Source organism: Sander vitreus, chromosome 17 (genome assembly GCF_031162955.1).
Source record: "Sander vitreus isolate 19-12246 chromosome 17, sanVit1, whole genome shotgun sequence".
Taxonomy (NCBI): domain Eukaryota; kingdom Metazoa; phylum Chordata; class Actinopteri; order Perciformes; family Percidae; genus Sander; species Sander vitreus.
In genome coordinates this window covers 19,763,213-19,774,712 of record NC_135871.1, presented here as the reverse complement: position 1 = coordinate 19,774,712, position 11,500 = coordinate 19,763,213, and positions in this window count along the sequence as shown.

The window sequence follows — 11,500 nt, the reverse complement described above, 5'->3', positions numbered from 1 at the left end:
CAAATTATCCATGACATTTTAAAACAACAATCCAGATTTGTCTCCTGAAAAAAAAAACCCACTACAGTAGTAGTCCTGTATTTCTATTTCAGTTAAAAAACAGACTTTGAACACACAGTAGATACATAAGTTATACCCACTTTCCTGCTACTTTTGTACACAGGTTACATTGCTGATCAACATTTTTCTTTTCTCTCTATTTGAAGGGCAAACAATTACACATCTCTTGTGTTGGCTCACATTCCCAAGACCCAAATATTAGGAGAGCTATACACAAATATAATTTGGCTTAATGAGTAATTTTGTCTCTTGCTTGAGCACTATTGTAAACTAGAGTAAAGGAAATCTGAAGACATCACCTAATTAGATCAGAGGTCAAACATCATATAATTATGGAGGAAACACCAGGGGCGGACTGGGACAAAAATTCAGCCCTGGCACTGTAGCCACACCAGCCCACATTACCACGCCCATGCAGCCCCACCCACGGACACGTGCATTCACTAATTACATTTGTGTACAGATACTGAAATAATATAAGCAGTACATTATGTAACCGATTTTTAAACATTTAATGTAACTGGCAAACAATGCTTACTACTTTTTAAAGAGCACACGTGTATAACAAATTTACACATACTGCCTGTTTATGCCGTTTGTATGCTGTTACTGTCATTCTCTACAGTATGTTGTTCTTTGTTGTCACTGTCTGTCTGATCGATTGTCCGTGTTTCTCTCTGTTGACACTGTACATATTGTCTGTCTGGTTCTCCATCTTTTCATCCGTTGTAACTCTAACTCCGCAATTTAAATGTTTTTTATGGCTGTCTGTGATTATACTTCAGGGTTTTTCCATGCTCAGAATTGGTCTTTGGGGGAACACATCAAGCAGTGGGGGGGGGGGGTCTGGGGGTCCTCCCCCAGGAAATTTTGAGGGTAAAATACTTTTTACCAATTTATGGTAAAAATGTCAATATTTATTGCAAGGAAATCACAAAATTCTGGTGGCAGGTAACAATTCAAGATAAAAAATATAATGGAATATTATTATATTCAGCAGTCCAGAAAAGGGGGCTTCCACATCCGGGACACGGGCCGGATACGACAACACTTTACCCCAAGGTCCAGTTGTTTAATTAGCAGGAACAGGGCTTTATTGTAACTTTTTTTCCCCCAAGGAGCATGTTTTGCTCCCAAGTTGAAAAATGTAGGATTGACTTAGGCTACTTAATCAGTGATGTTGAATATAGCCCACAGTGTAACGGACCACTACAGTTCATACATACATGTAAAGTTCATACATACATGTGAACCGCAGATTAATTGCAGAGTTTAACCTACATAGTGTAAAACTACTACGTGAATGGGGAACAGCAGAAAGACGGGCTTGTTCAGGGTTTTCATGTGTACTCCTATAGGCCTACACTTCGCATCAGGCGTTAAAACCAACTGTACCGAATTAGACTACTATTTAACGCGATAACGAGACGTTTTTAATCGGTAATGAAACTGTCTCAATTTAGTACTGATGCCGTCAGACGGACAGCAGTCGGAGTTCCGGCGGAGCTCTGCGCCCGTCAGCAGCGGCTTCTCATTGTGCAGCCGGTCCCCAAGTGCAGCATGATCACCGGGAGGGTCTGGTACAGCCTGAACCCTGCAAACAGAGATCCCGTTTGAAGGTGACGTGCTTAATTTTGACTGAACGTCCCAATTTAAGTAACCTCTGATTGGGTCGGTCGGCCCATCTTAGGACCAGGCCGGCCGTTGCCGACTGGCCAAATGCTTAATATTACACAACAATACATTTGACCGGCCCACATTTTAAAAAAATGGTCCGGCCCCTCTGGCATTTGCCAGAAATGCCAGATGGCCAATCCGCCCCTGGGAAACACTATTTTGTTTCATACTCAGACATGGAGCTTTTACAGAATATGTATTTTTAACTTCAACTTTCAACTTTGTTTTTCCTCCAATGGCAATTGGCTTTGTAGCATAGAGTGCAACATAAAGCAAACATGAACTAACATTAGTCAGAGTATCACAGACTCAGCAGCACTCCATCAATGAACAAACATAAAAAGCCTCCTTTATTGACCCCCAGCGGGAAAATGTGATTGTTGCAGCAGTACAACCGAAACAACATAGATAAATCCAACCAAAACAAAAGTATAGAAAGTAACTAATAATAATAACAATAATAATAATAGTATTATATATAAATAATAAGATGTACATAAACTAATCATCAGCATAGCGATAAAAACCATACATCAAGACTATCCTGTCATCCCCAAAAGTATGACCAGCATAGCATTATAATCAAGATCAAAATACATCAAACTGAATCCCCCAGCGGCAACAACATAATCAGATATCAACATAAACATAAAGTATGACCAGCACAAAATTGCATCAAAATACATAACAACAGTTGACAGTGATGAGAGTGAAATTGCTCTGGCATAGATATCCATAGTAACAATAATTTAAAAAAAATGCATTTTGTTCAACAAACATGTACGTCTTCTTCCTTCAGGCAAAACCATTTGCATCTTCAAGTAACAAATACCATTGACAGTACAGTGACTGATCACAGAGTGCAGCAGTGTATCCACCCAGTATTTGCAGAAACAGTGTTTAGTAACTTCCCAGTCATAAGTCCTTGGGTAAACAAAAAGTACACCCAGAGCTGTTTACCTCATTGATGTTCGGTGTCGATAGGCTTGGGAATTTCCAACTGTAGACACCCACTGACATCGACCAGTTGTCTTCTCAGTTCTCAATTGTCAGTTCACGACTGAAAAATACATATATTTTACATTAGATCACTGCAGCTTCTGATTTTAACAAGACTGCACACACCATACATGACTTAATAGGGAAGTCCACTTCAAAGGCAACTTGAAACAAAATGATCAGCCTTACCTACTCATCACATAAGCACAGCTATATTTTTACGGAAAATAGTCTTTCTGCTAATACTTCAATATCGCAATTTTCACTTCATTCTTTCATCATTTATTCCATGCTTAGAGCCATGTTCATTCCCACCCATCGGCACTGAAAAGAATTCTCTTTCTCTCTCTTTCTCTGTGGCCTTCAGCTGAGCTGAGCAGCTCTCCTAATATGGTTATCTGCCTGGCTTGCCGGGTACATTTTTGATTATTCCTTAACAGCAAACAATAGCTTATATGCTTAGGCCTATTGTTTCAGAAGGCATTGGGAACGGGCTTATCGACTCATTTTGTACACCACTCAGTGTAATTCAGTTTTTTAATCATGATACACCGAGTGCACTGCTCTCAGTTCTGCTGGTATAAAGCTCGATGTAGCTATTAGAGTTAATAAAAGTGAGATTATAACAAATGGAGGCATCATTTTCTCTTTAAACAAACTTGTCAAGCGTGCAGAGAATTAATTCTGTGTCACACAATGTCACGTTGAGACCTTTCAAATTAAAGTCATGTTGTTGGCCTGTTAATATGTTTGCATTAATGCCACAGTTCATATACTACAAGAAAAGTAATTATGTTTACCCTGTGTGTTCCACTTTGAGGTGAATCACACGGGATGGGAATGTAGGCTTGAACAACAACACTGAAATTTATACATTTACAGGTTCACCCCATTTTTCCTTTGATTTATTTTTTGCCCAGCCAGAACGTGTAATTGGAGGAATAACATTTTGCTAATGTTGCACTCAACAAAGGAGGGTTGGTTTAGAGTTTGTTTGTGTGAGAGAAAAGTACCCTGAAGGACACATTCACACACAGACATTCAACTAAATACCTAGGATGAACACAATAGAAGAACAACAATGGAGGCAGAGTGTGACAAGAGTTGTTCAACTAAAGACTTTAGGCAGCATATATACACAGCACAGCTTAGAAAATGCAAATGAATACTACTGTATAATTGGTATATGTTGTATGTGAGTGTATGAGTAGAATGTATAGCTTTTTCTACATTGTTGAATAGCCATACAAATGGGTGTCAGAAGGACAAACCTGAGTAAATGAGTAGGGAAACAATGCATGTAGGTGCTTCCATATATGGAACGAGCACTCACTGTAATGTTTATGTATGTAAATGATGAGAATCATATGCTGCTGCACGGCCTTCACAGTAACCAGATTGTAACCTAACTCAACGCATTTGGGAGACATGTTAGACAGCTCTCTACACCACCATCCTCAAAACACAAAATGAAGGAATATATTTTGAAGACTGGTGCTCATTCCTTCAATAGAGTTCAGAGACTTATAAGCAGTATTGAAGTTGTTACGGAGAACCATGGTGGTTGTTACTTTAATTTCTTTTCCCATCTGTATACATTATTGTATGTACAGGAATGCTCTCATTCACTCCACTGTTCTCTACTAACTTTTTAACTATCCTTTAAACAAATGTTTAAGTCATGATGACTGAAAAAAAGTATAGGCCGGCGATATTCTATATTTTTGTTATTGTCACCCACAAATCCCACAAAAATACCATAATCAAGAATTAGGGGCTGGCAGTAGCTCAGGCCGTAGGGACTTGGCTTGGGAACAGGAAGGTCGCCAGTTAAAGTCCCCGCATGGACCAAGTTTAGAGTGTGGACAGCCAGTTCACCTCCTGGGCACTGCCCTTGAGCAAGGCACCGGACCCCAAAACTGCCCCAGGGCGCTGTACAATGGTTGACCCTGCCCTACCCCCTGGATATGCATGTGTGTATAAAGAGGAGTTTGCAGAAGAAAAGGGACTTTTGGTCGTGTTGACATACAAATATAGAATGAAGCAGCCCCTTTAAAGTAAACCTTATGCACTAACCAATGGATGTGTGAGAGACAGAAAAATATGCAAGAAAAACTAGTAATAGAGTTTGTGTTTGTGAGAGAGACAACGCACAGAGAGTGAACAGGGTTTGTACTTGGCTAATGTGACCATACACGTAGTGTTGCATGCATGGAAACCAGTGATTGAGTAAACCTTTGTGCTCCTGACAGTGCCAGGAAGAGACTGAGAGGCTATGGGACCTACAGCTGGTTAGGAAGCAGACAGGCTTTGCAGAGCGGTGGGTATATAGAGAGATAAACCCATCAGCAAAGCCAGTGTTGAAATGCGGCTCATTGAGGGAGCTCTGGGACAAGACGTGGGTATTCAGATGTGTCATACATGCTGGTGTTAGCTGAGGTTATTTTTTGTCATGGATTAATTTTATAATCCTGGCCATTTACTTTATGTACACAGTGTGTTTTATTTATCTGCATGTTGTCCTTTTACTTACATTTTTCTTTATAAAAATAAACCTAATGACTTGAAATTGCCTTCTTTAATATGTACATCTATATTTCTTTTTTCAAGTGTGCTCTTGATGCAAATTACTTCCTGAACACAATTGCATTATTGGTCACTGAATCATGGATTATAACCCTAATGTAAATGCTCCTTGTCATTATGTGCAGCAGTTACATACTAGCAGCAGTTTCTAGATTAGAAGAGGAATTTGTCAGACTGAGTCAAGCGTGCTGCAATGGTCCTGACTGTGGGTCACTGGAATGTGCTCACATGGGGCTTAATCTGTCTGAATTTGCAGTAGGAAAACTCAAGTGGCCTCAAGAGTTATTTGTATTTGATATTCAACATGTATCCCCTGAGACAGCAAGAACAAACTATGAATGTTCTACAAATTCTGTAAATGACATACCACTGCTGAAAAGTCTGCTTGATTTCAGTAGATCATATTGGCAGTGCCAGTGAACATAATATCTAAAATATGTGATATATTCTTATACCTTTGCCATAAAAATGATGCAGAAATTGCAGAAATTGTTGTCCTAATATTTTACGACAACATTTATTTATTATCACTCTTTCCATTAAGGATCACAAGTTTGACAGAATTACTGTTAAAAACAGACTTATAACAGACAATACAATACAGACAGTACAATGCAATTCTTAAATCTACTGTCCAACCTCCACAGCACACATTGTTGAGACACCTTACCTTATAAAGCAGTGTTAAGGCCAAGACATCAGCTGTTGCTCTATTCTTTGGAACAGATGGATCCACTTCTTTCAACAGAGGCCAGTGCGAACACTCCTGCACTCAACCAGTCGCTCAGCCGAGAACGCTTTGTGGTCTTTTCTAAAGCCCCAGTGGAAATTCCTCTCAGCAAACAGGGGATCAAGAAGCAAAGCACAACTCATCAACTAAGTCAATATGTTCATACAAATGACCCTGTGAGCTCATGTTAGCTGCCTGAGCGTTAAGAGCTGAATATGCTCAGCAAATTAAAAAAAGAAGGCAAGCCTGCGTCCTTGGTAGAACTCTAACAGTAATGGCTCTATCGACAAGCTTAAGTGGATCTTAATATTTCGCAGATAATTTATTCTGTTTGCACACCTCTAGGGTTAGTTATGCTGGTTAAAAAATACTAACAGGGATCCCTGGAGCTTCCAGCTGTACAGAAGCCATGAGTCCATATGAGTTGAGTCCTCCAGGCAGGCAGCTGTCTACCCTTCTTCTCTCCTGCATCCGTCCCCAGAGCCCAGGCTCAGGTAGCAGAACAGGTGACTGGCTCTCAGGTTTCAGGCCTTACATAACAGGTCCCCACTGCACAAGTTATTAATTGAGTCAGAGGCTCTTAACAGCTTCTGCAGTTGCCTACTGATGCAGCAAAGAAAAGAAAACACGTAGATAAAATAAACTGAGGCTTTTTCCTCCCTCTTTTACTCTGACCAGTGTCTCAAACCAATACAGATGTTCTGGCAAAGCTTCTTTGAAAAGACGCATACATCTAGTATGTAGTAGGGAGTAGGTAGACGTGCATGTGGACAAAAGAACAGAGAGAGTAAAGTCAAAACTATGAATAAATGTCTAGATATTGTACTGTACAGCTTCGAAAAAGTGCTGAATATTCAAGTTATTGTTTCTCCCCAGCCAAAGTAGGGTAGTATTAAAAATCCCAGTGAAGTACAGTACGTTTACACTGTCTCAATGATAAATTACCCAGTTACTCAACTAAAACAGTAAAAACATTGAGGTATATTTCACTCCTGTCTTGACTCATGACCTAGTGGTTATGCTGATATGAACACTGAATGAAGAAAGGTGATGATCAATGATTTATAACTTCACCTTTTAATATGAGGCCTGTACCTTATACCTTATATATAGTTGTGGGTATACACGGTAATCATTTATGAATAGCAAGTAGTTTTCTTTTATGATGACTTTTATCTTCATTAGTATCCCTTTTGACCCATCCCTATACAAGTTAATTATCTTCATACAGTTATACTGTAGCAACTGAGTAATGCAATTACATGTTTTAAATCAAACATATTAAAGTGCTCTTATTATGCTTTTGGCTTTTCCCCTTTCCTTTATTGTGTTATATATCTTTTTTGTGCACGTTATAGGTTTACAAAGTGAAAAAGCCCAAAGTCCACCCCAAAGGGACTTGAGAAAACACTGTTCACAAACTGCTCTATTGTAGTCCAGCCTTTACTTCCGTGACAAACGTGCGTCACTTTGTAACACACGTTATAATGCTCGCCTAGCTGCTAGCATGGCACGCCCTCATACTCTGCTTCTGACTGGGTAGTAGTCATTACCTAGCTACTGCGCATGTGTGACTCCCAACAAAGGTTGAACAGAAGTGAGATGTCTCACTCTGTAGCTAAAACAGAGAGCTCAACACACAGGGGGAAAAGAGGAGCTGCAGCAATGTGCAGTACAACAAAAATATGGTGTTTTTTGAAAATTAAACCATGTAAACCTATTCTGGTACAACCTCTAATACAATTATGAACCTGAAAATGAGCATAATATGAGCACTTTAAATTATTTAGCTTGAGTTGCTCCTAATCTGACATATTGACTATGTTCAATATTTGACCCATACTGTAAACATGAACATATCACTGGCAAAACAGAAAATGAGTTGATTATACTGCAGACTTTAAGTACAAATAATCTGGCTTTATTGACCTTAAATTGTTACCTCCAATATATTATCAATCATGTCAATTCCACTCAAACAAACAACAGTTGAACACCACGTGACCATAGTGGTTGTTGTATCCAGTCCTTTTAAGTCATCCTTGTACCTCCTCCCACCTCAACCTTTTTTAAATTCCTATTTGAAGTTTTGCTATAGATGGAGTGACTCTACAAGATCTCTTGAAATAAACAAAAAAAATACAGTTCACGCAAGTAGGCTACTCCAATTAAAATACCTTTTTTGTCACCGTGCCTCTAGATATGTGAAGGGGAGTCTATTCTGAGCTAATCCTATTAAAATTCTCAAGTTGTACAGTATGTCCAACCTAAGTATTTCAGCAATGTCACTTTTCATTTGATTGCCACTGTTTCAAGTGTCACGGGGATTCATTCAATCAATAGTGTGCTCTATACTGTAGCTGCGCTGTGTTCAATAGAGAAATCTAAGCAATTTCTCTTCTCTCTAACCCAAAAGGATCCTTTTGCCTACATCACAAACCATAGCTATAAGCTCCGTTTAGGACTTTAATGTTAGGTTTTCACAATGGCATAGCTGGATTTATCATGTGGTTTGGTTAAAGACCACTGCTTGGAAGAGTTTTAATATTGCATATCTGGATCATAAGGTACATACAAAAGGAACTTTAACTTCATCCAATCACAGAAGGTCAGCTTCTAATCACTGGAAGGTGGCCTATTTTATTGTCTCAAGTCGTTCTCTTCTTGGTGAACTTTCACCAACAAAACCCCACCTTTGTTCAGTATAAAAGTAGTTTAATTTGGAAGGGTTATGTTCAGTGGGAAGATCAGACTGGGAACCCGGGGGTGGGAATGCTTCAATGAGCTTCCGGCTTCATCCAGTCCAGGCCCTTCTTGTTGTTAGGAGATGGTGCTTACCACTGAGCTGCAGTTGAATCAAGAGTAGGAGAATTCATATTTTTTTTTTTGCATCCAAATCAAATTCAAATTTAAACTAAATGTAGCCATCACAGGAAAATAGTATTATTTATCAAAACAATACAAAGAAAAAACGTTTTCTGCTTTTGATTCGTGGTTCAGTCCAAAGACCCATTTTGCATTTGAATTTACTTTCATTTGTGGAATTAAATGAAAATGGATCCAATTTTGCATTTTCATTTGACTAATTGATGTCCCATGAAAATAAAGGTACAGTACATTAATGTTGGCTTGGCTTGTTTTTTGCTGTCAGTTCTTTCTTTGGCGTTATCATAATCGAGACTTTAGGCTACTTTGAGGGCGTTTTTACACCGACAGCCTTTAGTTCGGGGGGGGGCGCCGCCGCCGCCGTTAAATATCCATGTTAACAGACTGGCTAGTGTTTGCTAACTTAATGCAAATCAATGTTGCTGATAGCTACATTTAGATTTTGGTTAAACCCTATGGTACCAATCCCATGCATGACATATCTCAATTTTATTAAGGTCAAATAACAACTGGTAAATATAAAGTAGCATGCACAATAAATGACAAGAAGATAAATAAATAAATATAAAAGAAAATATATATATATATATATCTATCTATCTATCTATCTATCTATCTATCTATCTATCTATCTATATGTAGATGTGAAAGAAATGCATAAAAGTTGTGCTAATTCAGTTCTGTTTAGTTCCGGTGTTGATACTGCAAGGAGTGCTGCGGGACTGTCTACAAACTACAACATCGAAAAGAGATGCAAACATACTTTCAAAAATAGGCATATGCTTCTTTTTTAAAAGTAAGTGCTGTAGTACAACTAGCAGGAGACAAGTTATAATTGAGGTAAGTTTGGAGACACTTCCTTATTTAGTCATTAAATTAATAGCCTACATATTTTTGTTGTATCTCTTTTCTATGTTGTAGTTTGTAGACAGTCCCTAAGCACTCTTAACTGACTCTCAACACCGGAACTAAACAGAGCTGAATTAATACAAATAAAAAATAAAAAAGCCACGCACCACTCAAATCACATCAACCAGGGGTGATGATTAGGATGCCAATTGTCACTATTTGGTTGCCAAGGGCAACCAGGCGACCGTTAACGTCGCTGATATACTTTGAAAGATAAACCTTTATTATTTAAAGCCCATACATGATGATGTCCGGCACACCTTTTTTTTTTTAATTGTTGGTGCATACCCCTCACATTGGGTAGTTGCGCCCCTGCGTTTGCCTCGCTGGTGCGGTTCGTTTGGGCAGATGACAACGTGGTAATCGAACTCTGGTGCGCATCAAAAGCGGACCAAACAAGCGTACCGAGACCTGCTTGAAGAGGTGGTCTCAGTACGCTTTCATTCGAACTCTGGAGCGGTTCGTTTGTGGTGAGAACGTGATCCGTACTCGAACCGCACCAACTATATGTACTCCGCAAGTCTGAGCTAATGGTCAGGTGTTTAGCAATCTGCAGAAGAGCAGCAAACTGTAGCAGCTTGCAGTGTTTCTATTACAGAAATAGACTGCAGTCAAGTTGCCATCCGTCACTCGTATCTCCGTGGTCAAACCAGCTGCCGCTAAAATTGGAGACAGACACCGGCAGAGCAGAGCGAAGTCTCGGTGACCAGAGCAGACGTAGTCACGTCTCTTGCGAAACAATGTCTGATAATTTTAATGAAATGAGCTGGTTTGACCCATGGATGTGTTAAGAGAACTGGATACAGTGTTCGGCGGGAAGCCCCGTACATTCCAATGAGAGTGCTCAAAAGCGCATAAAGCAAACATGGAGCTCGGATCTTGCGCATTGTTGGCCCATGACGTCACGATGGACACGCGCATTAGCAACAATTTGTTTGTGTTGTCTTAGCAACCGGTAGCAACATGCTCGTTCATGAGCTTATCTCACGTGTCTCTTACAAGTGGCGAACTCATGAACTCGCCGTTTTCATTGTCTAAAATATTCACTAACGTTAAACATTGTACTTTCGTTGTTCCCGATCGTTTACATGCTTAGCTAAATAAACAATAGATATATTTAGCTAGACAACCAAGGAGATTTAATAATTATGTTGTGCTACTAGCTAGCTAGCTAGCTAATAACTAGCGCTAGCAGTTAGCCTGCAGTTTCGTGAACAAAGCTCATCCATGGCTTCAGCTCTCATCCACGTTACAAGCTTTACAGCATACAGCCCTCGGATGTATCACAAGAAAGAACCAAGGCGATGTAATCACTATGTCTGTAGTAACGTTATGTAGGCATATAGCTAGCTATGTAGCTATAGATCTTAATACAGCCATGCTAGCTACCCCTGATGTTAGCAACTACCTAGCTAGCCGATAGCCCACCAGTTTGGGAAATGCTAATGACGTTACATCCACGTAGCTAACAGGCTTTACAGCATACATACATCCGTCGGATGTATCATAACTTCATAAGATAATACCATGTACGTTTTAATAGAACACATGGTGAATTACAACCATTAGCTATATCCATTGTTACAGCTAGCTACTTGACCTCGGGAGAACAGTTATGTGAGCGGGCGGGCGCAGTCCCGCGGCTCTGCTCGC